Source organism: Tamandua tetradactyla, chromosome 3, assembly GCF_023851605.1.
Source record: "Tamandua tetradactyla isolate mTamTet1 chromosome 3, mTamTet1.pri, whole genome shotgun sequence".
Lineage (NCBI taxonomy): Eukaryota > Metazoa > Chordata > Mammalia > Pilosa > Myrmecophagidae > Tamandua > Tamandua tetradactyla.
Window position 1 is genome coordinate 118,799,340 of NC_135329.1, and position 24,046 is coordinate 118,823,385.

At 43.6% G+C, this 24,046-nt stretch overlaps 2 long non-coding RNA genes and 1 pseudogene across 2 annotated transcripts; 1 reads left to right on the forward strand and 2 right to left on the reverse strand.

Annotated features, from left to right (window-relative positions):
• Positions 1-367: 367 nt before the first annotated feature.
• LOC143676310 (uncharacterized) lies at positions 368-10,963 on the reverse strand. The gene is made up of 4 exons (XR_013171994.1): positions 10,838-10,963; positions 2,751-3,056; positions 1,507-1,825; positions 368-1,093 (listed from the first exon to the last, which is right to left on the reverse strand). It is a non-coding gene; the product is annotated as an uncharacterized LOC143676310 (long non-coding RNA).
• Positions 10,519-23,602, forward strand: LOC143676311 (uncharacterized). The gene is made up of 3 exons (XR_013171995.1): positions 10,519-10,578; positions 12,663-13,010; positions 23,380-23,602. It is a non-coding gene; the product is annotated as an uncharacterized LOC143676311 (long non-coding RNA).
• Positions 17,646-18,676, reverse strand: LOC143676786 (RNA/RNP complex-1-interacting phosphatase pseudogene; annotated as a pseudogene).
• Positions 23,603-24,046: the final 444 nt, after the last annotated feature.

The following is a 24,046-nucleotide window of genomic DNA, read 5'->3' on the forward strand; positions in this document are numbered from 1 at the left end:
AAACTGAACATGTTAAAAGGGTCTGATCGGGGTGCACGGGTATTTCTGTGGTAGAATGCTCGCCTTCCATGTGGGAGACTCGGGTTCGATTCCTGGACCATGCACCCCCCCCCCAAAAAAAGAGTGTATGATTGATATATTTAGATACAGGCATACAATCGTGAAGCCTCAGCACGGCTGGGCTGATTTAAAACGAATTCAAAGTAGGGCAGTTGTCTCTTTAGTAACAGGCACACCCATGCACACACTTTCACACATACCCACACACAAACTCCAATGTTTTCATATGATAGGAAGGACTAACAACCAGAATTTACTTTTAGGGAAAGCGTACACAGAACAGTCAATACTCAAAAGATTTGCTCATTTGTTCATTTAATAGACCTTTTATTTTAGAATAGTTTTAGATTTACAACAAAGTTTCAAAGACAGTTTCCATATACACCAACCCAGTAAGACTGTTACATCTTAGGATACGATGGTGCATTTACCACAACTAGTGAAGCAGTATTCACACATGATTATTAATTAAACTGCCTCCTTTGTTCAGATTTCCTTAGTTCTTCCCTGTGCCTTTTTCTGCTCGAGGCTCCCACCCAGGATGCCGCGTTCAGTTGCCAGGACTCCAAACTCCTCTTGGCTGTGACGGTTTCTCAGACTTTTCTTGTTTTTGATGACCTTGAAAGTTTTGAGGAGTCCTGAGAGGGACTGAATCGTGCCCCCCCCCCCCCAAAAAAAAAGGAAAAAAAAAAAAGACATGACCAAGTCCTAACCCCTGGTCCCATGAACGAGATCGTCTGTGGAAAGAGGATTTTTGAGGATGATATTAGTTCAGATGAGGCCAAAGAGATCAGGGCGGGCCCCCCCTGGATGGGTGTCTTTAGAAGAAGCGGAGGATGGGGCAGGGGCAGGCGGAGAGCCACCGGCCGCGCGCGGGAGGCAGCGACTGGGCGGTGCATCGGACCCTGCAGCCTTCCGAGGAGCCGTGAGCTGCCCGCGCCGCAGGTGCCGCGCATCCGCCCGCCAGAGCGGTGAGCCCAGGAGGTCCTGCAGTTTTAAACCACCCAGTCTGTGGCCCTTTGTCCTGGCAGCCCTAGGAAACGAAAACAAGTACTGGTCAGGATTGTGAAACTATCCCTCAATCCGGGTTTCTTTGGAGTCGTTCTCAACTTTAGCCTGGGGTTGTGGGCGTGGGAGAGGAGGAGACCCGGGCCACGTGCCCTCCCGCCCCTCCCGTCCAGGGCCCCGGCTCGTGCGCGCGCCGCCCGCGGGAAGCCCGGATCCCAGGTGTTCTGTGCCGGATGAAATCGCCGCGAATATATTGCCAGACAAGATTCTTACTCATGCTCGTTTTTAACGAGATCAAAGTAAATGTGAAATATTCCATTGAGTCTGACGTAGTTATAATTGCTTTGTGGTTTCACACAGCCTAGTGAAAGGATAGGACAAGAGCACAAGCGAAGAGTTAATTGGGGCAACTACACCCCTAAAACTATCTAGACTGACCCCAGCTGCTGCTTCCCGTGCTCTTCTCCCCTCACTGGGCGGCAGCATCCTCCAGGGCAGGGGGGCGTGTGTTCAGATTAATTTGTCTGGGTATCAGCTCCAACTCTCCACAGTTCAGCACCCGCATTCAGTAGGTGGCCGCTCCATGCTCGCCAGACAGCAGAGCAGGTGTTTAATTAATGGTGTGGGATGGGCGGGGTCCTGTCTCCTGGCCTCGCCTCTCTGGGCCTTCTCAGGGAGAGGGTGTTAGAGAGACCCCACAACAGAGAGATGACTCCCGGGGATGAGCCTGGTCCTGGCACCGTGGGATCGACAATGCCTTTGTGACCAAAAGGGGGAAAATAAGTGTAACAAATAAGGTATCAGTGGCTGAGAGGGTTCAAATAGAGTCGAGAGGTTGCGCTTATGCAAGCTTCAGCTAGACATTGCTGCCTATCATAGCTTGCCAGATCCTAACCAAAACCATTCCAGCCAACCCTAAAGAACACTAGGCTCTATCTGAAATTCTATAAAGGTTCCATGCACGATGATTACTTTCCAGAAACCTACAACCTCCGGATGGGTTCCTAGGCTAGATAAGTCCTGACACCCAGAAGGGCCAGCCTCTCCAGAACATCAGCCAATTCCATCCCCCTATCCCATATTATCCACAGCCCTTTCCAACGTGAAAAAGTTAGAATGGGCATAGCCCAAATACTCCTAAATATTAGGTGAAAGATCAAAGGAGAAGGAGGAGTTATAATAGAGAAAATAGGATTTAACAAATGAGTATGAGTGCTGAATCATTATATTGATATTTCTTTTAGTCTCCAGTGTCTTGGAGCAGCTAGAAGGAAAAACCTAAAATTGTGTGACTGTAACCCAGACCAAACTCTGAAATCTGTTCTGTAACTAATTGTTGTGGTGTGCTTTGAAAATCTATTGCTTTATATATATATATATATATATATATATATATATATATATATATATATATATTATTTTACACATTAAAAAAGAGAAAGCCCTCATGACAGGATGTGGGTTTTAAGTGGGTAATTTGAGAGAGCTCTAAGGAGGTGGGGTTTATTCTGGACTGGGTGCTCTCAGAAAGCGGGGCAATTCTATAATCAAAAAATCTTATCTATAGAGGGCAGATGAGAGCCAGGCTCAGCTGTTATTTGGTGAGGAGGCCGCAGTCACTCATTTGAGTGGGCAGAGTGGGTGTTTGTACGGGTTGGGCAGTGACCTTGCTCTTGTGTCACCTTCTCAGAGTGGCTGCCTCTGATGTTGACGTCCTGCTGAGTTGTCCTTGTCCAGCAGGAGAGCCGCACCACCTCGCTGGGAGCGTCAGCCCGGCTCACAGCTGTTGGGGCTGCTTTTTTCTTTCTCAGTCCCTTGGATGCTGTTTTCCTCTTCCGAGAGCTTTATGTGGATTATCCCTTTTAATCCTTACAACTGTCTCATAAGGAAGCTACTTGTCTTAGTTTGGCCTTGCTGGTCCCAGAGCCTGAGACAAGGCTGGAGCTTGTCCATTAGAAAGGGAATCCCTGGAAGCAGGAGGGAGGAACCTAAAGGGAAGATACAGGGAAAGAGGGAAAGTCAATCCAGTCTCGCTTATGGAGGTTGCTGCTGTAGGCAAGAGAGGTTCGAAGTACTGGGCTCCTCCAGCTCATCTCCCGGGGCTGGGGACATTAACTCACCCCCAGCCCCTGGGCTCCTATCCCTCCTTTGGTGGAGAGTTGCAGCTGGGGGGCAATCACTTCCCCCGCACTTGCAGAGCAGCTATGCCTTTGCTTCAGAAAAGACCCTGAGGCACAGCGGCCAATGCCTACAAGCCAAGAAGTCCCTGGCACCTTCCTCAAGCACGGAGAGGACCCATGGACCCATCCTCCCCAGCTGCAGCTAAAACCAGAGGTGACCCTCGGGGAGGTGAGCAGGTACCAGAAGGCCTATCAGAATCATCTTTTTTACAGATGAGGGAAGTGAGGCTTAGTGAGGTTAATTACCTTATCTAAAGTCACACAGCTTGTAAATTGTACAACCAAGATGTTGATAACCATGTCTCTAATTCAATCCGTATCTTTAACCATTATGCTTCTGTGCCCACTGTTTTCGTGGCACTTACAGCAATATGGTTTCTCACTTATGCCTTGTGGTTAACATTCAATAACCTCATCATGATGTCCTTTCCCCTGGTCCCCCAGACCTTCATTTCTTACTTGGCACAGGCCCTCCTGGTCCATTCATCTCCCTTTCCCCCGTACTGTTGAGCCTCCTCCGGGCAGCCTCCTGGGCCTGAAGTGCTCCTTTCCCAGCCCAGCCTACCTAAGCCAGTTCTATTTCCAATTAAGTAAGCAATCTTGATATTCCCACCCATGCTGTAAAGGTTGCCTAGATTGGGAATTGATTGTTGATACGTGTTAAGGAAGAGGAGCTCATAACTTTCTTTCACCCACGTCAGGGTGCACATGGAGCTTCCATGCCTTTCACCTTGTCTGCATCCCCTGAGACTGGTTTCACATACTCCATTCACCCCAAACCTGCTGATCTGTCTGTGGTGTCAATATATCATTGACCACTCTCTTCTTGGGCTGATGGTTTTTATTCTGCTGACCTTCCTTTACCTTTCTATCTTAAGTTCCAAATTCCTAGATGTCACAGGCCATCTCTGTACATCTGTTGTAAGAGATAGGGAAAGAGGCTTGCTGTCACCTTGCACCCAAGTAAAATTTCCCAGGGTCAGTGAAAAAATAAGTGCATAGAAATAACACAGATATCCATCAACAGATGAATGGCCAAGCAAAATGTGGTATATACATCCCAGAGAACAGTACTCAGTCTTCAAAAGGAATGATGTTCTGATACATGCTACAACATGTATGAATCTTGAAGACATAATGTTGAGTGAAATAAGTCACTAAAAGGGCCAAATATTGTATGATTCCACTTATATGAAATATCTAGAGTAAGCAAATCTAGAGCCAGACAGTAGATTAGAGGTTACCAAGAGCCAGGAGTAGGGGTAATGGGGAGTTATTGCTTAATGGGTTCAGGGTTTCTGCTTGGGGCAATGAAAAGCTTTTGTAATGAATGGTGGTATTGGTAGCACAATATTGTAAGTGAAATTAATGCCACTGCATTGTACACTTAAAACTGGTTAAAATGGCAAGTTTTGTGTTACAGATATGTTACCACAATAAATTAAAAAATAAGTAGACACTGGTGGAGCCCAGAGCAGGGTGGTTATTTTCATGCAACAAAGTTGACTAAGTATCAATGTGTTTTGTGAGTAAGCTTTCAAGGTATATCTATTTTATTAGCTCCTAGAGGGGAATGATGACATATTTGCTTTTTCCTTTCTATCCCCAAAGTGTGACCAGTCATGAGATGTGAGTACATGTGCACCCACGGCAGCCTCCTGTGTCCCAGCCATTGGCCAAGAAGTTGAACAGGGAGGTTGTATGCCATCTAATGGGCTTGGGCAATTCATTGGTAAGGGAGGGGACTGGTGATCTGAGCAAATAAGGAGAAAGCCCAGACACTGAGAGAATGATGTGTAAAATGTGTAAGTCTGGTTAAGGGGCCAAGTCTAGAATCTGAAATCAGTCAGAAGGCAACAGAAAAATACCAAGTGTTCCATCAGACAAGATTCAGATTCCAGGAACACCCCAGAGCCAGTGACCCACAAGTGCAGTAAGGGAGTGGCTGGGGACATTAGAATTAGAGCAGGGGCCCCCTCATTCAGGTCCGTCCTTTGTTAGGGCGTGGAGTGATTGCCAGGCATGCCCCTGCAGCCTGGGCCAAGCTCTGCAACATTTTCAAGTCTGGAAAGGATTAAGGTGGAGCTGGTCTGGAGCTCTTCTGGCTCTTGGTCTTGGCTTCTTCATCTCCTGTGTCATAAGGTCTGGCTTTCCCTCCCCAGAGCCCACACTCTGGCAGGCTCTTCCTGAGTTGCTCACTGTCTATAGGTCCAGAGGTGGGCAGAGCCCACAAGGAGGCAGCTGGCAGGTGCAAGCACCAGGATCCTGGGGAGGGGGCTGGGGAGGGCCGGGCACTGGAGCCCACCCATGCTCCAGAGGCTTTGCTGTTCCTCCAGGAATTCAGCTGCCCAGTGTCCATTAGTGCTCACAGCCAAAGCGCCTTGTCGGGCTCAGCGGTCATAATGGTATTGAAAGGAGGTTGGAGTAGTGCAAGAAAGTAAAGTGCTGGCATGCTCCTTAGCATTCTTGTTTAAGAATTTGGAAAGCCCAAGGGTTGCTGAAACAGTTTCATAATCTGATAAATTTTAGAGGAAGGTGAATAGGAGAGCAAAGCTTGGGGGGGCCACCTCAGGCAAATGTGCAGCTTTTGTCTTTGGTTCTTCCCTGCTTGTTGGGATTTGTCCTCCTTGTGCAAATCTCTCCCACCCTCTGTCATCAGTGATGTTAGCAAATGTGGACTGTGCAACTGCCAGGCATATATGCAGGTGCTGAGAACGAAGAAAGAAATGAGACCATCCCTGACCTCTGGGGACTCGCAGCTGGGGAGGAGTGATTTTTTTTTTTTAAATAAGGGATCTGGGATCAGAGCCAGGCAGGGAACCAGGATGTGGCAGCTGCTCCACTGCTGCCCTCATGGTGACAGAGGGCTGAGCTGCTCCACTGTTGCCCGCATGGTGACGGAGGGCTGTGCTCCTCCTTTAATTTCCGTGCCCTCTCAATTGCCAGCATCCATTGTGTGGCAGCCTTTTCTGGGGTCAGGGTTCTCAAGGATGGTTCACCTGCTGCCAGAAGTATCAAGCCATGCATATTAGGCAACTCACTAATCCTCTCTGAACCTCGGTTTCCTCATCTGTAAAAGGAGGCAGATGAGCTTTTGAGTGGACACCTATCAGAGGCCTTTTAAAGACTAGGTAGAGCACTGCTCCTCGAACTGTAATGTGGGGTTCAATCTCCCAGAGAGTTATCAAAATGCAGATTCTGATTCAGTAGGTCTGGGCAAGACCTGAGATTCTGTATTTTGAACAGAGTCCTGAGTCCTGCTGCTGTGGCTGGTTCCTGGACTACACTTTAAGGTGCAAGGAAATCTATCCTATTGCATAGGAGGTGTCATGGTCAGTTTCATGGGTCAACTTGGCCAGGTAGTGGTGCTCGGTCATCTGGTCAGGCAAGTGCTGGCCTGTCTGTTGCTATAAGGACATTCCATGGACTTAAATCATGATCATGTCGGCTGCATCCACAGCTGATTGCATTTGTAATCAGCCAAGGGGAGTGTCTTCTACAACAAGTAACACTTAATCTAATCTCTAGAGGGCTTCTAAGGAGGATTCAGACGAGACAGTCACTCTTGCTACTTCAGCCAGCCAGCCTCTCCTGTTGAGATCATCTAGACCCTTCATTGGAGTCCTCAGCTTCACAGCCTTCCCTATAGATTTTGGACTCTTCCATTCCTTCGGTTGCCCAGCCAGCCTCTCCTGAGAGTTTGTTAAGGAACTTCATCGGAGTTATCAGCTTGCGGTCTGCCCTACAGACCTTGGACTCTACGTTCCCCTGGTTACATGAGATACTTTTATAAATTTTATATCCATGGATATCTCCTGCTGATTCTGTTTCTCTAGAGAACCCTAGATAATACAGGTGGGTAGTAGGAAGAGCCAACACTTCCAATCAAATAGCCCTGGGTTTGAAGTCCAAAGCTGCTACTACTACTGTGCAAACTTGGACAGGTTCCTTAACTTCTCCAAGCCTCAGTTTCCTCATCTGTAAAATGGAGGTGATACTGCTGTGCTTGAAGGTTTGTGATGAGAGATAAATTACTGTTTGTGAAATGGGTGGCAAATGTTGGCATATAGTAAACACTGAATAACTGAGGGCTCTGCCTATCCCTCCTTCCCAGAAACCCCTCCATACCTCCATAAGCATCACCAGAAAAAAAAATCCAATTACTTCCCCAGGCCCGCTCCAAGAGAAATTGCTGGGGCTGGGTGTGCAGGGAGTTGACTTTGTATCCTTGGATTCTACAGAGTCATGCAGATCGGAAGCTCCTTTAGCAGAAATGTCCCCAATGTGGCTGGGGCTGCTTCTCATAGGTGCAGTGAGCCTCAGTAGGCTTTGCCCTGCCCCCTGCCCGAGGAGATCCGCCACACCCTCGGGAGGCCTCGGTTGCCTTGGACACCCACCCGCATCCTGTTATAACAGTTCTCAGTGTAATTCCTGGTTGTCTGTGAGACCCGTGGGTACACTCATGCAGTGATCTAACTTGAGGATTGGTTTAAAATGTATTCCAGTGCGGTGCAAGAGTAGCTGAGTGGTAGAATTCTCACCTGCTATGTGGGAGACCCGGGTTCAATTTCTGTCCCATGCACATCCCCCCCAAAAAAAAACAAAAATGTATTCCAGCTTGTCTCATTTAATGGAAATGAAAAACCATCCCACACTTCTTGATGCTTCCCAACAGCAACAGAGGCAAAACATCTTGTTTATACATACGTATACTAGGTGTATCTCCTAGTCCCCATTTCAACCAACAGATCCATTGATTGATCTCTTTCCTTGCAAAGTTCTCCTCCAGCATGCTCCTGGCTAACTCATTGCTATTTGGCATCTGTTCCCCCAAACCCAATGTATCAGCAACTCCTCTCAGCTGTGCTTTCAGAATACATCAGGAAGCAGACCTGACTCACCTACTCCCTGTCCCAATACCTGCTTCTCCTATTTGAACTTTTGCCAATAGCCACCTAATAGGTGTCCCCTGCTTCCACACTTAGCCAGCGCCCTTTCATTTTCCATATAGGTCTGTCTGTAATGTAAATCAGGCCACATCACTCCCATGGCTTCTCATTCCACGTAAACCCCTTAACTGCCCACTGGCTTCCATGGCTGACACCTTCTACCCCATCTCCTGTCACCCTCTGCCCACCCTACTGTGCTCTTGCTGTTCCCAAGCCCTCAGGTTCATTCCTGCCTCGAGCAGCCCCTCTGTCTGGGGTGCTTGTCATAGCGCTAACACTTTCTCATCACTCAAATCTCAACTCAAATGCCACCTCTTCAGAGCAGCCTGCCTCACTTACCATCACTCTGATTTAATTTTGTCATGGCAGCTTTATTGCCTCCATAGCGTTCATCACTAGCTGATGTTAAATTGTGTAGTTTTACGTACCTATTCTATGTTGCCTACTTCTACCAGGCTGAAGGTCCCACCAGGGTGGGTTCTTAAGCCCCGCTATATCCATAAAGCGTGGATCATGGCAGTTGCTCAATAAATATTTGATGAATGAATGAATGAGTGAATGAATGAACATGCTGGCTCACCTGGTGAACTTCTCTATTTTCCACACTAGGCCCATTTTTTTCCTTTTCTTCATGATGTGTCACCCTTCCCGATTCCCCCAGTAAATGTCAATGCTGCTGATTAATGAGGTAGTGAATTCTCCTCTTTTTTTTTTACTTTTTATTTTTAAATAATTTCTTAAATTATTTTTGCAACTTACAGAGCAGTTGCAAAAATAATACAAAACCTATACAGAGAACCTCCAACATACCTCCACCCAGATATCCAGATCCACCAACTTTTAACATTTTGCCACATTTGCCATACCATTCTGTTTATCTATTTATCCATCCATCCATCCATCTGTCCATGTCTGTCTATCTGTTTATCTATCTGTTTTCTAAACATCTGAGAGTAGGTTGTGTACAACATTTGAATGGAAATTTTAGTTATACAAATGTAAAGCAAAGATCCCCCCCCCTTTTTTCCAGGTGCTTAAATATTTAATAGCAGACAAAATAGAATTCAATATGAAAAGCACTATATGAGACAAAGGTGATTTTATAAAATTAATAACAGAACAATCCACTGAAAATCATGAATCTTTATGCATCTAACAATAGCTTCAAAATATATAAAACAAATACTTTGAGAAAGAGAAACTGAGAAATCTACAAGTACAGAGAGAAACATAAACATATTTCTAGAAATTAACAAATCATGTAGATAAAAGCAATAGCTAACCCTTATAAGGATCCCCTTTTAAAATGAAGCTTTGAGACTACAACCAGGGAGCTAAAATTTCTTAAGATTCAAAAGAATAGAATATTGTCCCTGCTATATGCTGAGTATTATCTATGCAAACTAATTGCTTTTAGAGAAAATAGGGGATGATAATGATGGACTTGCTAGCATAGTTTCTGAGCCCTGTATTAATCAGAGGGATGGGGGTTAGGAGATAATGGAACTATGTTCACGGAAAAATTAGTGATACTCAGGGCTCAAGTCACACTTTCAGGTCAGGTGAAAAAGTGTGGCTGAGAGCTAACGGTAAAAGAATGTTCTTAATATTATGACTAATAATAATAAGAATAGCAAATGCTTCTATAGGGCTTTTCTATGCCAAGCACTGATCCTAACGCTTTATGGATATTATCTCATTTATCCTTATAATAATCTGTGAAGTGATACAATTATTATCCTCATTTTATGGATGAGGTTATTGAGGCACAGATTGGTTAGGTAACTTGCTCAAAGTCACACAGATAAGAAGAGGAGTTGGGATCACGCAGTCTACCTCCCGAGCCTGGGCCATTCCTCCTTTCCTATCTGGTTATGGAGAGTGTCCATTTCTCTCCCTCTACATGAATCCCTGAGGATTGGCAGATCTTGTCAGTGGCATCCCATTTCCCTCATGGAAGTGAATATCGCCATTAAACAGAATGCTTTTCATCTCTTTATTTTTATCTGGCCACCTGATTGAACTCTTGTATCCATTCTATTAGCTTTGCAGCTAATTCTCCTATGCTTTAGACAGGCAGTAATCATCTTTCCTGCAATTATTTATAATTTCACTTCCATTTTACCTATAGCTATACCTTTCATTTCCATTTGCGGCCTTATCACATTGGCTCTAATTTATGGAAAAATAATAAATGGAATTCAGTTTCAGAGTGGCTACATCAGATCAGAGAACAGAGGGGCAGAGTGCACAGTTGGGAAACTAATACAATAAGGTGTGATGTCATAATGGCTGAGCCTAGGATGGTTGCTAAGGACATAGAAAAGGAAGGAATATGTGAGAAAGATGTTTTAGATAAAGAATTTCCTGGACTTGGTGATGTAAGTGAACATTAAAATAAATGCATCCTTGAAACCTAATGCCCTCCCTGATGGTGACAGTTCATAACATACATCAATATCTATTGAAAACCTGTATCTGGTCGTCTAAAAAGAGCAGAGAAGAAGGAAATGAATAACAAGTCTCAGCTTAAGACAGCAGATCAAATCTCCATAGTTCCCTCTTTGGTCCCTGAACCAGCCAGCCCCATTGCCTGTCTGCCTGTCCCAGCCTCATGAACTTCTCTTTTTCCCTCCAAACCTCCAATATCCTTCCCTGCTCGGGAGCATCAGAGTCTTTGCACATGCTGTTCCCTATTCTTCCAGTGGTCTTCCTTTAAACTGCACTTGCTGAGGGAGCCCTCCCCTGACCTGCCCACCCTCCGTCTCACTGTCTCTTAGCAGCCAGAGCTTTTCTTTCCAAAGCACTTGCCACTGTCACAGTTTGGCAGTCATAGATGTGATTGTTTGATGCTTGTTTCCCTCACTTGGCCATAAGCTGCGTGAGGCCATGAGGCAAAGTGGTATTTGTCCTGCTCTGTCCCCAATTCTAGCACAGTAGCTGGAATATAGAATATATCAATAAATATGTGAAGGAATTCATGACGAATTTAAAGCCTATCTTAAATGATTAGCACTTGTACAGTGCTTTTCTAGTGTATAGATGAACAATTTACATCTCTTGGATCTCACCTGTTCGTCATGTCAACCCTGTGAGAAATGCAGCTGTGGAGCATGCAGCGGCACCTTAGAGATGTACAGTATTTCTACCTGCATCCTCTCACTGGGGGCTCATGTAGACCCTTAAAGTTTATGCTCCAGCAGAACTGGGCTCTGTACACAAGACGCACTGTCACACTTCTCCATCTTTGCACATGCAGGTCCTTCCCTCTGCTTAGCATGTCCCCCTGTGTGGGGGACAACCCTGTGCCCATTCAGACCCCCTTTACCCAGTCACTGGGAGAGTTGGCTGTTAACAGCTCACAGCTGTTCCCTTCTCTAGAGAATTACCTAAGAACAGAGAACAAGTCTCACCTGAGAAGAGGAATCACACAGCCAACCACCGCCTGACACAGGGATACCAAAGGGTGCCTCCTTGTCTCCAGGTGGGATAGCTCTGGGGCAATTGATGTGCCTGAGGTTCCTCCCGGGACCAGGCAGAAGCCCATCTCCTGTGAGTCTGCATCCCTGCTTCCTCACTTTCCACAAGGACCCCTGTCTCTGTTCTGTTTCTAGGGAGCCCAAGCTAAGACCCAATTGTCTTGTCCACCATGCAAATCTCTATCTGCCCTGCAGAGCTTCTCCATGGAGAAAAACTTTCCTCTTTCCTGGAGGTGCAAAGTCGGGTGAATGGGGGGCTAGGTGGGTCCCAGCAGGTGTGGAGGGATGTCTACAGAGTGGGAATTTGTGGAAGCCACTTTGCCGGCCCCAAGGGCTGAGGAAACCAGGAAATGATCTTCCATATGTCTCCGAGGCCCACACTTTCTTGCTTGGTGAACTGACTCCTGTAATTGAAGACAAACAATATTCATTCCTTAGCCTCCCTTCTCCCATTTATGATGCCTGGGAAGAAAGGAAGGGGGTCTTTGGGTTGCACCTGGGGCTTACAAGTATGAGACCCCACTATCTTATGTCCCATCACTACTGGTCCCCTTATCATCCAGGCCTCCAAACAGGCCCAGGGAGAAGCTGGAACCTTCTCCCACCTGCCTGAGGTCCACTTTCCTTCTCTGTGGTGCTGACAGTGGGTATGTCTGCCCCCTCAGGTGAGACCCTACCTATCTCCCACAAGAACGTGGTTTTACCTTGGGAATGCCACCGGTCCACTCCTCCACGTGTGAGTCAGAAAGCCCAAAATTCATCTCAGAGAGGCAGATATACAATTGTTTCCCTATTTTTGTTCCTCAGCTAAATGAAAAACTCCAGGAAGGCAGGAACCATGTCATGTTCATCTTTGTACCTAACACAAAAGCAAGGATATAATTGTGTTGGAAGAGTCCTTAGAAAATAGGTGGTACAATTTCCTAGGGCAGATACTTGTGATTAATTCTCATTAAATGAGTGGCTGAATGTTTTCTTTTTAATAGGATCTTGCAATAACTTAACCCATGGGACATTGTTATGGTGTCCTGTTTTTCGGCCAAGCAAACACTGGCCTGATTATTACCGTGAAGATATTTATTAAGTTAATTGCATGTCTGGCTGATAACATCTGCACTCAACTAAGAAGATTGCCTTCAACAAGGAGAGCAGTCAACATCCAATCAGTTAAATGCCTTAAAAGGAGAAGGGATGACTTCAGCAGTCAGAAGCAAGAATTTTCATCTCTACTTTAGCCAGCCAGCTTCTCCTGGGGAATTCACAGGAAATCTTCACAGGACTGCCCAGCTTGTAGCCCACCCTATGGACTACGGACTTGTTCATCCCACAGCCATGTGAGCCAATTCCTATCATCTATCTCATAATATTTACATTGTATATGTCCTGTCTGTTCTGTTTCCCTGGAGAACCCTGACTGATGCAGATATTAAAGTGGGTATGCTCGTTGGAGCCAATTTTATATGAATATTTTAAGGCAGAGAGGCCTATAGGTGTACTCGAACTAAATTATATAGAAGACATCTTTTAAAAAATCTATGTCTAAGGCTTGCCTGACATTTTGAAAATTGGAAGAGAGTGGACATGATCAGTTAGAACCAAAACTTTTGCAAAACAGTCTGTCTTGTTCCATGCTTGGAAAATCTGCAAGCCATTTCTATTTGTTTTTTTTTAATAAAGTGACCAGTCCCTGTCTCTTTCTCTGGTAGCCTCAGCCATAGCTGGAGACTTAGTGCACAATCCACTTTCAGATAAGAGGGTGGAATTTATTCATTTTTTGACTAGTCACATTTTTAAAATTTGCTAAGACTGCCAAAATGAAGTATAACACACTTGACAATTTAAAACAGCAGAAATTTATTGTCTCACAGTTCTGGAGTCTGGAAGTACAAAATCAAGGTGTTGGCAGGGCTACGCTCCCTCTGAAACCTGTAGGGGGAGGATCTTTCATTGCCACTTCCTAGCTTCTGGCAAACCTTGGCGTTTCTTGGCACCTCAGTCTTTGCTACTGTTGTCACATGGTGTTCTCCCCTTGTCTGTGTGTCCCCTTCTTATAAGGGAGTCAGTCATATTGAATTAGGACCCATCTTCATTCAGTCTGACCTCATCCTAATTTTTTAAACATTTTTTTAATTGTAAAATATAGCATATACACAAAGTAAAGAAAGAAAAAAGCAATAATTTTCAAAACGCGCTTCAACAAGCAGCTATAAAACAGATCCCAGAGTTTGTCATGGGCTACCGTCCCATCATCTCAGATTTTTCCTTCTAGCTGCTCCAAAACACTGGAGGCTGGAAGAATATTAATATAGTGATTCAGCAGCCATACTCATTTGTAAAATCCTTTTTTCTCTGTTATACCTCCTCCCTCTCCTTTAATCCCTCTCCCACATTATAGGGACCCTTGGGAAATGTCCATTCCAACTCTCATGCTGAGAAGGGGTGTCCACATTGAAGGATAGGGTTGCAATCAACTGACAATCCTGGAGAGGCTGGTCCCTCTGGGTTTCAGGATATATCTTGACCTGGGAACCCTCTTGGAAGTATATGTTCCAGAAAGGCAAACTTACTGCACAAAACCTTTGTAGAGTCTCTGTTCAAGCCCCAGGTGCTCTTAGGAGACAACAGGAGTAAGGTTGATGGGGTTTAGCAAACCATGACTGTTAGCACTAGCTGCCTGTTCACTATCGGCATAGCATGCATTTTTAGTTTTCCCCCATATCCCTCTACCGTTGACTCCTTGTCCACTATCAAACCATTGAAATAGTTCATGTGTGAACTTACGTATAATTATAAATCCAATCATTGGGATGCACGGCACTACACATCCCCTTTCAGTCATAGTCACCTTCAATATGCAATGGTACTTACAAACCCACTAATTAGTTACCGTCACTTCTATCCACTCCCTTGCATTTAGATTTAACCTCTTTAGGTAGCCTTTCCTCCATATGTAGCTTCTATGTATCTCTAGGTCCCCTATATTCTATGGTTAGCCTCTGAGATGACCTTTACCAGAGCCATAATAACAAACTCATACAGTATCTGTCCTTTTGTGTCTGACTTATTTCACTCAGCAGTATGTCTTCAAGGTTCATTCAATGTTGCCATATGTTTTGGAACATTATTTCGACTTACTAATGTACAACATTACATCATACATATATACTACATTCTGTTTATCCACTCAACTGTTGACAGGCACTTGGATTGTTTCCATCTCCTGGCAATTATGAATAGTGTCCCTATGAACATCAGCGTGCAAATGTCTGTTTGTGTCACTGCCTCAGGTCTTCTGGGTATACACCAAGTATTGATATTGCCGGGTCTTGGGCAAGTCAGTATTTAATTTTCTGGGCATCTACCAAACTTTCTTCCACAGTGTCTGTACCATTACACATTCCCACCAGCAGTGAATGTGTTCCAATTTCTCCACATCCTTTCCAACATTTATAGTTTCCTGTTTGTTTAATAGCAGCCATTCTTTTTTTGTTTGCTTGTTTGTTTGTTTTTGTTTTTTCTTTTTTAATTTTTGTTAATAAAACCAATCAACATACAATATGAACATTTTTTCATCACATAGTTGTGTATTCATCATGATCATTTCTTAGAACTTTTGCATCAATGCAGAAAAAGAAATAAAAAGAAAACAAAAAAATTCATGCATACCATACCCCTTACCCCTCCCTTTCATTGATCACTAGCATTTCAATCTACTAAATTTATTTTAACATTTGTTCTCCCTATTATTTATTTATTTTTAATCCATATGTTTTACTCATCTGTCCGTAAGGTAGATAACAGAAGCATCAGACACAAGGTTTTCACAATCATACAGTCACATTGCAAAAGCTATATCATTATACAGTCATCTTCAAGAAACATGGCTACTGGAACACAGCTCTACATTTTCAGGCAGTTCCCTTCAGCCTCTTTGTTATGCCTTAACTAAAAAAGTTGTAAGAATAACCTCCAGGATAACCTCTTGACTCTGTGGAATCTCTCAGCCATTGACACTTAATTTTGTCTTATTTCTCTCTTCCCTCTTTGGGTCAAGAAGGTTTTCTCAATCCCTTGGTGCTGAGTCCCAGCTCATTCTAGGATTTCTGTCCCACGTTGCTAGGAAGGTTCACATCCCTGGGAGTCATGTCCCACGTAGACGGGGGAGGGTGGTGTGTTTGCTTGTTGTGTTGGCTGAGAGAGAGAGGCCACATCTGAGCCACAAAAGAGGTTCTCTTGGGGGTGACTCTTAGGCCTAATTTTAAGTAGGCTTAGCCTATCCTTTGCAGGGTTAAATTTCATATGAACAAACCCCAAGATTGGGGGCTCAGACTTTTGCTTTGGTTGTCCCCACTGCTTGTGAGAATATCAAGAATTCTCCAGTTGGGGAAGTTGAATTTTCCCCCTTTCTCACCATTCCCCCAAGGGGACTTAATACCAGCCGTTCTTATAGGTGTGAGGTGATAATTCACTGTCGTCTTAATAATCTCCCTTATAGACAATGAAGATGAGCAGCTCTTCATATGCTTTTTAGCCATTTGGAGACTAGTTTTGAATAAGTCATGTTGACAACTGAAAAGGGCAAGAGGTCTGAGGGGGCTATAGGGTCAAGAAATGTTGTTTGTAGGTGGTAGTGCATTTTTCCTGGTGATGTCCTCCTTAGAAACTGCTTTATCAAAGACCACTTAAAATGCTTTAGACTAGTTAGTCTCCCCATACCTGCCTCTGTTTGTTCTTTTTATACCTCACCAGTTGTCTTTCTTCAGTGTCTTTCCACCTGGGGAACAATTCCACAATAAGAGTTTTTGTTCCTCTGTTAAATGTGGGGGACAAAAGCTTTATGAGCAATCACTTATATAAAGCATAGCAGCTTGACTGAGCTAATTAGATACAGACAAGGGAGGCAGGTGAGATAGAGTACTTCCTTGAGATCAGGTTCCTTGTCTTTTTTTCTTCAAATATAAAGGAGACTGGAGAATTTAACTATCATGTGCAGTATCAGAATGTATGACACAAATCCTCAAAATCAGAGGCTTTATAAAACAAAGCCAAGTTGCTCAAGGATTCATCAAATACTTACTAAGGCTTAACGCATCATGATGGGCAGACACTTCCTCATGCAAGCAAAGGTTTCCAGCTTCCTTTGCAACTAAAAGATAACTAATATCCTTCTAAGTAACCCATCTATGTGTTTCAGAGGCATGCCAGCAGAAGAGACCATTTAGAAAAAGTCAAGGTAAAGACATCCTTCCTTCATGACAGGCAGCTAGGAGAAGATCCGCGCAGGTTATGTGCAGTAGAGGAGCAGAGACACAAAGAGCCGTGCAAGTCTTCCCAGATATACAGGCTGCTGTCATAGTCTATTCTGTTTATCAAGCAATCTTTGTAATCGATAAAAGTTTTCACGTTTTTGGAATAGTTCTATCCAGTTGATGACAGTTATCTTGTCAGGGAAATTACCTACTATAATTTAATAAATCAGCATTCTGGTTTATCAGTCTCTCTTACCCATGTGACAATCAGTCCCTAAAAGTTTATCTATTCCGTATTGGATGGCATATTTGACAATTCAGTGAAAGGGAGTTAGTAAAATCTAAACAATGGACTGACAAAGAGATATCTGATTGCATAAAATATCATAATTAATTATAGACAGTGACTAGATTTTATTGCATTTTATTTTATTTGTTTTTTATTTGTTGTGTGACTAGGTTCTAAAGAGATTGTCTCCTAGGGAGATTTTAGGAGAAATTTTAAACTTCCAAAACTTCTGAAATATCTTTCTTTAAAAAAAATTAAGATTTGAATAACAGATTTTTCTTTCATTGTTGCAATTACTGCAATTACATTGCATTGTTGCAATTATATTGCAACACTGGCACAACTACTAATTATCAGCATAATTGTTCCTTAAGCTTGAATGCATAAGGGAGCAATGAAATAGATAATAAACCTCATTTGACCTGATCTACTTAAAAGTCATTCCATCTGTCCTCAGTCCAGCTCTGCTCTCCTGATAGATTTCTAGAATAGAATCGTGTCACTGGGGTCCATCCCCAACTGTTGCAGTAATTGTAAGGGTGCTGTAATCTTTTATTCTGGGTTGCTTGGCTAGTACTTGACTTTACATTCCAAGATTATCTCCTCTGTGAGTAGTCTGTGAATAGACCAGAAGGTGGAATAAGACCTCTCTGGTAAAAGTTCTGATTCTGTGAAAACTTCCTGCGTGACTGTTGCAAATCTCGGGTATTGAATTGGAACTGCCGGGAAGGTGCTGGGTAACCTTTGGTCCGATATACGTTATTTTGAGGTCCTTGGTTAACAGGCTTATTGACTGGTTCCAGGATTTGTGGTGATTCTTTGAAACTACCGGATACACTGGAAGCCCCATACTTTCTGACAGGACCATTCTGAAGGTCTTCAATGTAGTCCTGTCTTGCTAAGCAATGTTCCCGGCACCTATTGAATAATTCAATTGCATCATCTGGCCTCATGCCTTCTACAGCAATCAGATATCTGCAGACGAGAGAGCCCGTCCTGTTTAAACCATGGGTGCAGTGGACCCCAACAAGTTTGTCATTATCTTTATTTTCTTTCAAAAACCCATTAATAGCACATTTGAATTTTCAAATAGTGTCATTATCAGGTACCTTATGCCCAACTCTAAAAATTTTAAGGAATTGTTTCTGGTAACTCCTCTGGTTTATAATAGCATTGTATATAAGGAAAATCAATTATCAGTCCAAGTTCTTCATTTTGTTGTTGTATTTTGTTAAAAGGATTCAGCGGGGAAAAACATTCTTCTGGAGCAAGAGTCCCTTCAAAACTTTTTCAAAGGAACTTTGAAAGCTATGAAATGAGTCCCAGGCATCCATTGTCTGTCTAGGAGATACTTTTTCTACCTTTCGGGAATGTGGTTTCTGCCTTTCCCTTTGGGTGAGAAACCTGCAGAAGAGACACGTCCCTGGCTATAGCCGCAGCAGGCTTGACGCCAGTGGCTCATGTGGGCTCCAAGCTGCCGTCCACCCAATGCCAACAGTGAGAAGGTGACCAGCTTCCTCTCTGAGAATGACCTCATCTTAATTTAATCACATCTTCAAAGACCTTATTTTCAAATAAGGTCACATTCATGGGCTGTGAATTAGGACAGTAACTTATCTTTTTGGGAGGACACAAGTCAACCCATAACTTCCTTCCTTCCTCTTTCCCTGTTTCCTTCCTTCTTTTCTTCTTCTGGTAAATGGTTATATTAATGTCTTCAGTAAGTGGACTCTTTGTAGCCATGCTTTTGCCCTATAACTTTGCTGTCACCTCTCCCTCAGATTCTGTTCTCAGTTATATGACTTACTTTGGCCAATGAAAAGTTAGCAAATTTGAGGCAAGTGGAGACTTGAAAAGTGCATGTATATTTCCACCCTCACACAACCGGGTTTGCTCATCCTTGCACCTCTGCCTTAATGTCCAACTATGCCTGGGCTGGCCTGGAGTGATGAGAGAGACACACAGAAAAGAGCCAAGATCATCCTAGAGCAGATGACAACCAGCTAAATCCTCAAAATGTGAGAGAGCCCAGCCCGGATCAACTGGCCACGGCCTGGTACAACAGAACTGCCCAGCTGACTGACAGACCCCTGAGAAATAATAGACGGCTGTTGTTCAGGCCATTACATTTGGGGGTGGTCTGTCACACAGCAATAGCTAACTAAAATCCTCTTTCTATTCATTTCTCAGTCCCTTCTTTTTAAATATTTTAATGTATGCATGGTGCTGTTTTTCCTACATTTCTTCTTCTGTTACAGTTCAAGTATTGAAGCATATTTTCAAGTTTTTTATTTCCTGATCACCAGAACTGGAATAGCACCCACCACCCTCTCTATTCCGTACTTGTCTTTGTTATACTTATTACTACTTGACATCTCATCCATACCATTATTAGTTCCTTGTAATTTAAGCCTCCGGTAGAATGTAAGTCACATGAGGGCTTAGACCATTGCCTGCCCTACACCTAGAACAGTGCCTGGCACATAGAAGGCACCTTATAGATAATCTGTTAAATGAATGACTGAATGTTTCAAAATACTAGAAAAGAGCTCTCTGTCCAATATATGTATTGCTGAGTGATATATGATGGATTAAATGGAGTAAACCAGAACCTAAGATATAAATTTTGAGCCCAGAGCTAGAATTTTGCTGAGGCGGCCAGATGAATGTCAGTAAAAGTGGACAAAGAAACAGAACAAACTGTTAGTTTTCATTAATCAGAAATAAATGGCTGAATGTTGCCAATATGTGTACCACAGGGGTAAGAAGGCCTTCAAAAAGGGCTAGGAGAATCATTTGCCAAATGGGTCCAAGCTGTCACTCCATCCACAAATATGTGCTTACACAAAGAGCATGTGGGTGCTTCACCAGTGTTGACAGGCTTGGTTTTTAAAAATATTATACCAAATGCCTCTCTTTTCTGGGTCAGTTTAGAGCGTCTTATTCAGTTAATTCTTTGAGAATTCAGTTTCTTCCTCAAAGTGAAATGCATCATTTAAGGGACAAATAAAGCCACCCTCACAATCTTCAATGATGATAGAGCAGTTGGACTAAGTAAATCGCTTGGCTTTGCCAAGCAGAGACTGTTGGCACCAGGCTGTACTAATAGCCACATCAGGGGCTTTAAAATTAGATCAGGATTTTATTGACTGTCATTCAATAATTTGTGGGGGGTGGGGTGGGGGAGGGGGCGTTGGCAGTAAAGAGCAGAAGGAGCAGAATCTTCCAGACTCTGTTAGAATTGAATCTGAAATGAGTGCTATTATGGAGGTATATAGCATCAGATTGTTGCATCAGCATCCATCGTGGGAAGAATTCCTCAGGGGAAGGATGAGATCTGTCTCATGGCTTCCCTCACTCCCCAAGTTCATTGACATCAATGCCATGCTTGTTGTCCTCGTGTTTCCCCTTCTTGAGACACGCCCTTCCACCCAATCCACTTGCTTACGGATTACTTCTGACAATCGTGATTTTTCTACATGATGTTACCCTTGGTCAGAGTTGAGTTGTCCAACAGGGGCTCCTGACTTGAGCTGAGGTGAGAGTCCTACCAAAACTGAAATCAGGGCTCAGAAAGAGAGCCCTTCATAGTGCTCCAAGTGGTTGGACATACAAAGTCTTCAAAGCTGATAGAAGTTGAATATTCTGTGATATGGGCTGGAAAAGCCAAGGAACTGGTGGTAGGTTGACTTGTGTACCCCACTCTGGGCATGTTGTTGGTCCACATTCTAGTGGGTGTGGACCTGTCGTCAATAGGATCTTTTACAGATGTTACTTCAGTTAAGATGTGGCCCAACTGAATCAAGTTGGGCTTTAATCCAGTACTAGAGTCCTTTATAAGTGTAGTGAAAATCAGACAGCAGAGAAGCCAAGGGGAGCAGTGAGAACCTGGAAGTCAACAGAATCTGGAAAAGAAAGAAATGCTGCCATGTGCATTGCCATGTGACAGAAAAGCCAAGGAACCCCAAAGGTTGTCAGCTAGCCAGAAGATACCAGCCCAGGAGGAAGCAAGCCTTCTAGCCTCTGAAACCATGAGCTAATAAAATCCTGTTGTTAAGCCAACCCATGGTATGGTATTTGTTTTAGCAGTTGGGAAACTAATAGAACCCAATAAATATGCTAAGACAAAAAGAAGAAGGTATGTGCTCAGAAAAGAGCCCAGACAAAGAGTAGAAGTCTTCCCTGATTCCAGTCCATTTCTTAGCCCAGGTGCAGTTTGGTCCTATTTTCTCAAATTATAATTAATTCTTCCCTTTTTTTTTTTTGGCTTGAGCTAGCTCTGGTAGAATTCTGTTGCTTGCAACCCAAACAGTCCTAATACACCCTGGGATTATGTACCTCGATTGCTGCCTATGGTGGTATGTGGAAAGTGAAATCTGACTCACATGTCCAAAGGACTCAACTGTCAGGGATCAAAGAAACTCAAAGGGCTGGAGCCATTCATCCAAGCCCCATTCAGCAAGCAGGACAATCTGCTGGTGGGAGGGTGAGAGACCCTCTGGAGAATGGTAAATATCTCCTGTCCTTTGCTGGGTTCACAGTATTTCATCGGTTGTTCTCACTGTGCTTAGAGCACTGCTCTCATATAACTACTCCCCTACTTAAAAACTTCCACTGCCAGTTGCATGTCACTATGACCTGAGACTTAGACTAAGTCACTTAGACTATTGTCTAAGATTCTCATTGATTTGACATTGACCTGCTTTCCCACACTGAGTCCCTGCATGTCCCTACACAATTTTGCTCTACTTGCTCCCTGAAGGTGCAAGTGCTGGCATGCCGGGTGCCTCTAACACTTTCAGCAGGGAAGTGTTTTAAGGGTTTGGATTTATATTGCCCTTCCAAAAAATTACATCTATCCTCCCACTTTACCGCATTGGAAATTACAGTTCTTTGTAATCTTTGTCAATTTAATAGGCATTCCTTTGGGTTACTAACAAGGCTGAATAATTTTCATGCATTTAAGGATAATTTGTAATTCTTTTATGACTTGTACTTTTATGCTTATGCTAATTTTTCTATGCATTTACAATTGCCATATTGGTTTATAAGAATTCTTTATTAGTTATATTGACTCGTTCTCAGATATATTCCAAAACCTTCCCTAGTTGACATTTTAAATTATATTATGTATGGTTGTTGATGTATAGTATTTTCTATAAGGTTAAATAGATCTCTCTCTTTTTTTATTTTTAACCTTTAATGGTTAAAAAAATACCCAAGATGACTATCTTGGGTAGTTTGTTAGAATGGCTGTTAATTTTCTTTCAATCTCTTAGAATCTCTCCCAAATAACTGAAACTTTTTGAGGAAAAGGGTCAGTTTTGTTTTCCAAGTTGCATCTGCTGACTCTACTGTCTGCCCACTTTTGTGTAAGGGGTCAGTAAGTAATTGCTAATTCATTTATTTGTTCCTGTGGCAGGCAGCCTTCTAAGATGGTCTGTAGTGACCCATGTCTCCTGGTATTCACATCTTTGCATAATCCCTCCCCTTTGAACATGTACTGGATCTAATGACTTGCTTCTAATTGATAAAATCTGGCAAAAATGATGACATGAGATTAGGATGGAAAACACTTGTGATTTCTGTCTTGTTCTTTCCCTCTCTGTCCCTGTCACTGGCTCTGATAATGCCAGCTTTTGTTGGCAGGCCCAGTGAGAAACAACTGATTGCAGGCTCTGGACAACAACCAGCGAGGGAGGACCTGCATCCTTCCAAGACCACATGAGTGAGCTTGGAAGTGGGCGCTTCTGCAGTCAAGCCATGAGGTGACTGCAGCCCTGGCTGACACCTTGATTGAAGACAGAGAAAGAACTTGAGCCACAGGTCCCAATTAAGTGGTGCCTGGCTTCCTAACCCACAGAAACTGTGAGATTATAAATGTTGGCATTTTAAGGCACTAAGTATGGGGGTCATTTGTTATGCAGCAATAGATGACTAATGCAGTTGTTGGTAACAGGCTTCTGGCCTTTGATCCCTGTTGAAGAAGACCTCATCTCATGTACTGTTTCAAAAAGAGAAGGAGAATATGTTTAGGGTACCACATCAACCTTGGAAGTCTCTCAAGTGTCTCTAATCTATTTATAAGAAACTGACTTGGAGTGGATGCTGTTGTATTCCTCCAAAGCAGGTAATATAAAGCATGTTCATTCTTTTTTCCCACAGTCTCTGAGGAGGGTGGATTTGCTGACTAGAGCTCTCCTTGTTCTGCTGAGCACGGTGATGGGTTTGGGTCTGCAAACCCAGGACAGACCTGGGACCTCATGGACAAGCTCTGCATCAGGGAGGAGAGTCCAAGAGAAAGCAGGACCTGGGAGAGAGGAGCTACATGGGGTGTGGGGAGGGAAAGGGACCCTCAGTGGCTGTGTGATGGAGATGGGAATTTGAAGACATGAAGTCTATCTAATAATTTTCAAGTATGAAATAGAAACCCATCGTCTGTGTTTTCCTGTGCATTTTTAGTAAAATTAAATTGCTCTTGAGTGCTTTCCTGTGAGTGGATCTTTAGAGGACTTGCCAGCGCTGATGAGTTCTATATCCAGGTGGGGCCTGAATGAATGTAGACTCGGGGAGTTGGAAGAGGAGGAGAAGCCAACATCAGTGTCAGGTCACCCCCTCCTCTCCTGCACCTCGGCTCCAAACACGACCTGGTTCCTGGTACTCACATGCGGCCCTGTGATAGCCCAATGCTAATTCATCAGTTCCCTTCCTCCCCTGGTACACAAGAGTAGCTTTTCTCTCTTCTTTTCCTCCATAAACGCAATGGTTCCCTTCTAATGTCTGCGAGGATGAGTGCTGAAAGCCTAATGGAGCAAAAATTATGCTCAGTTAA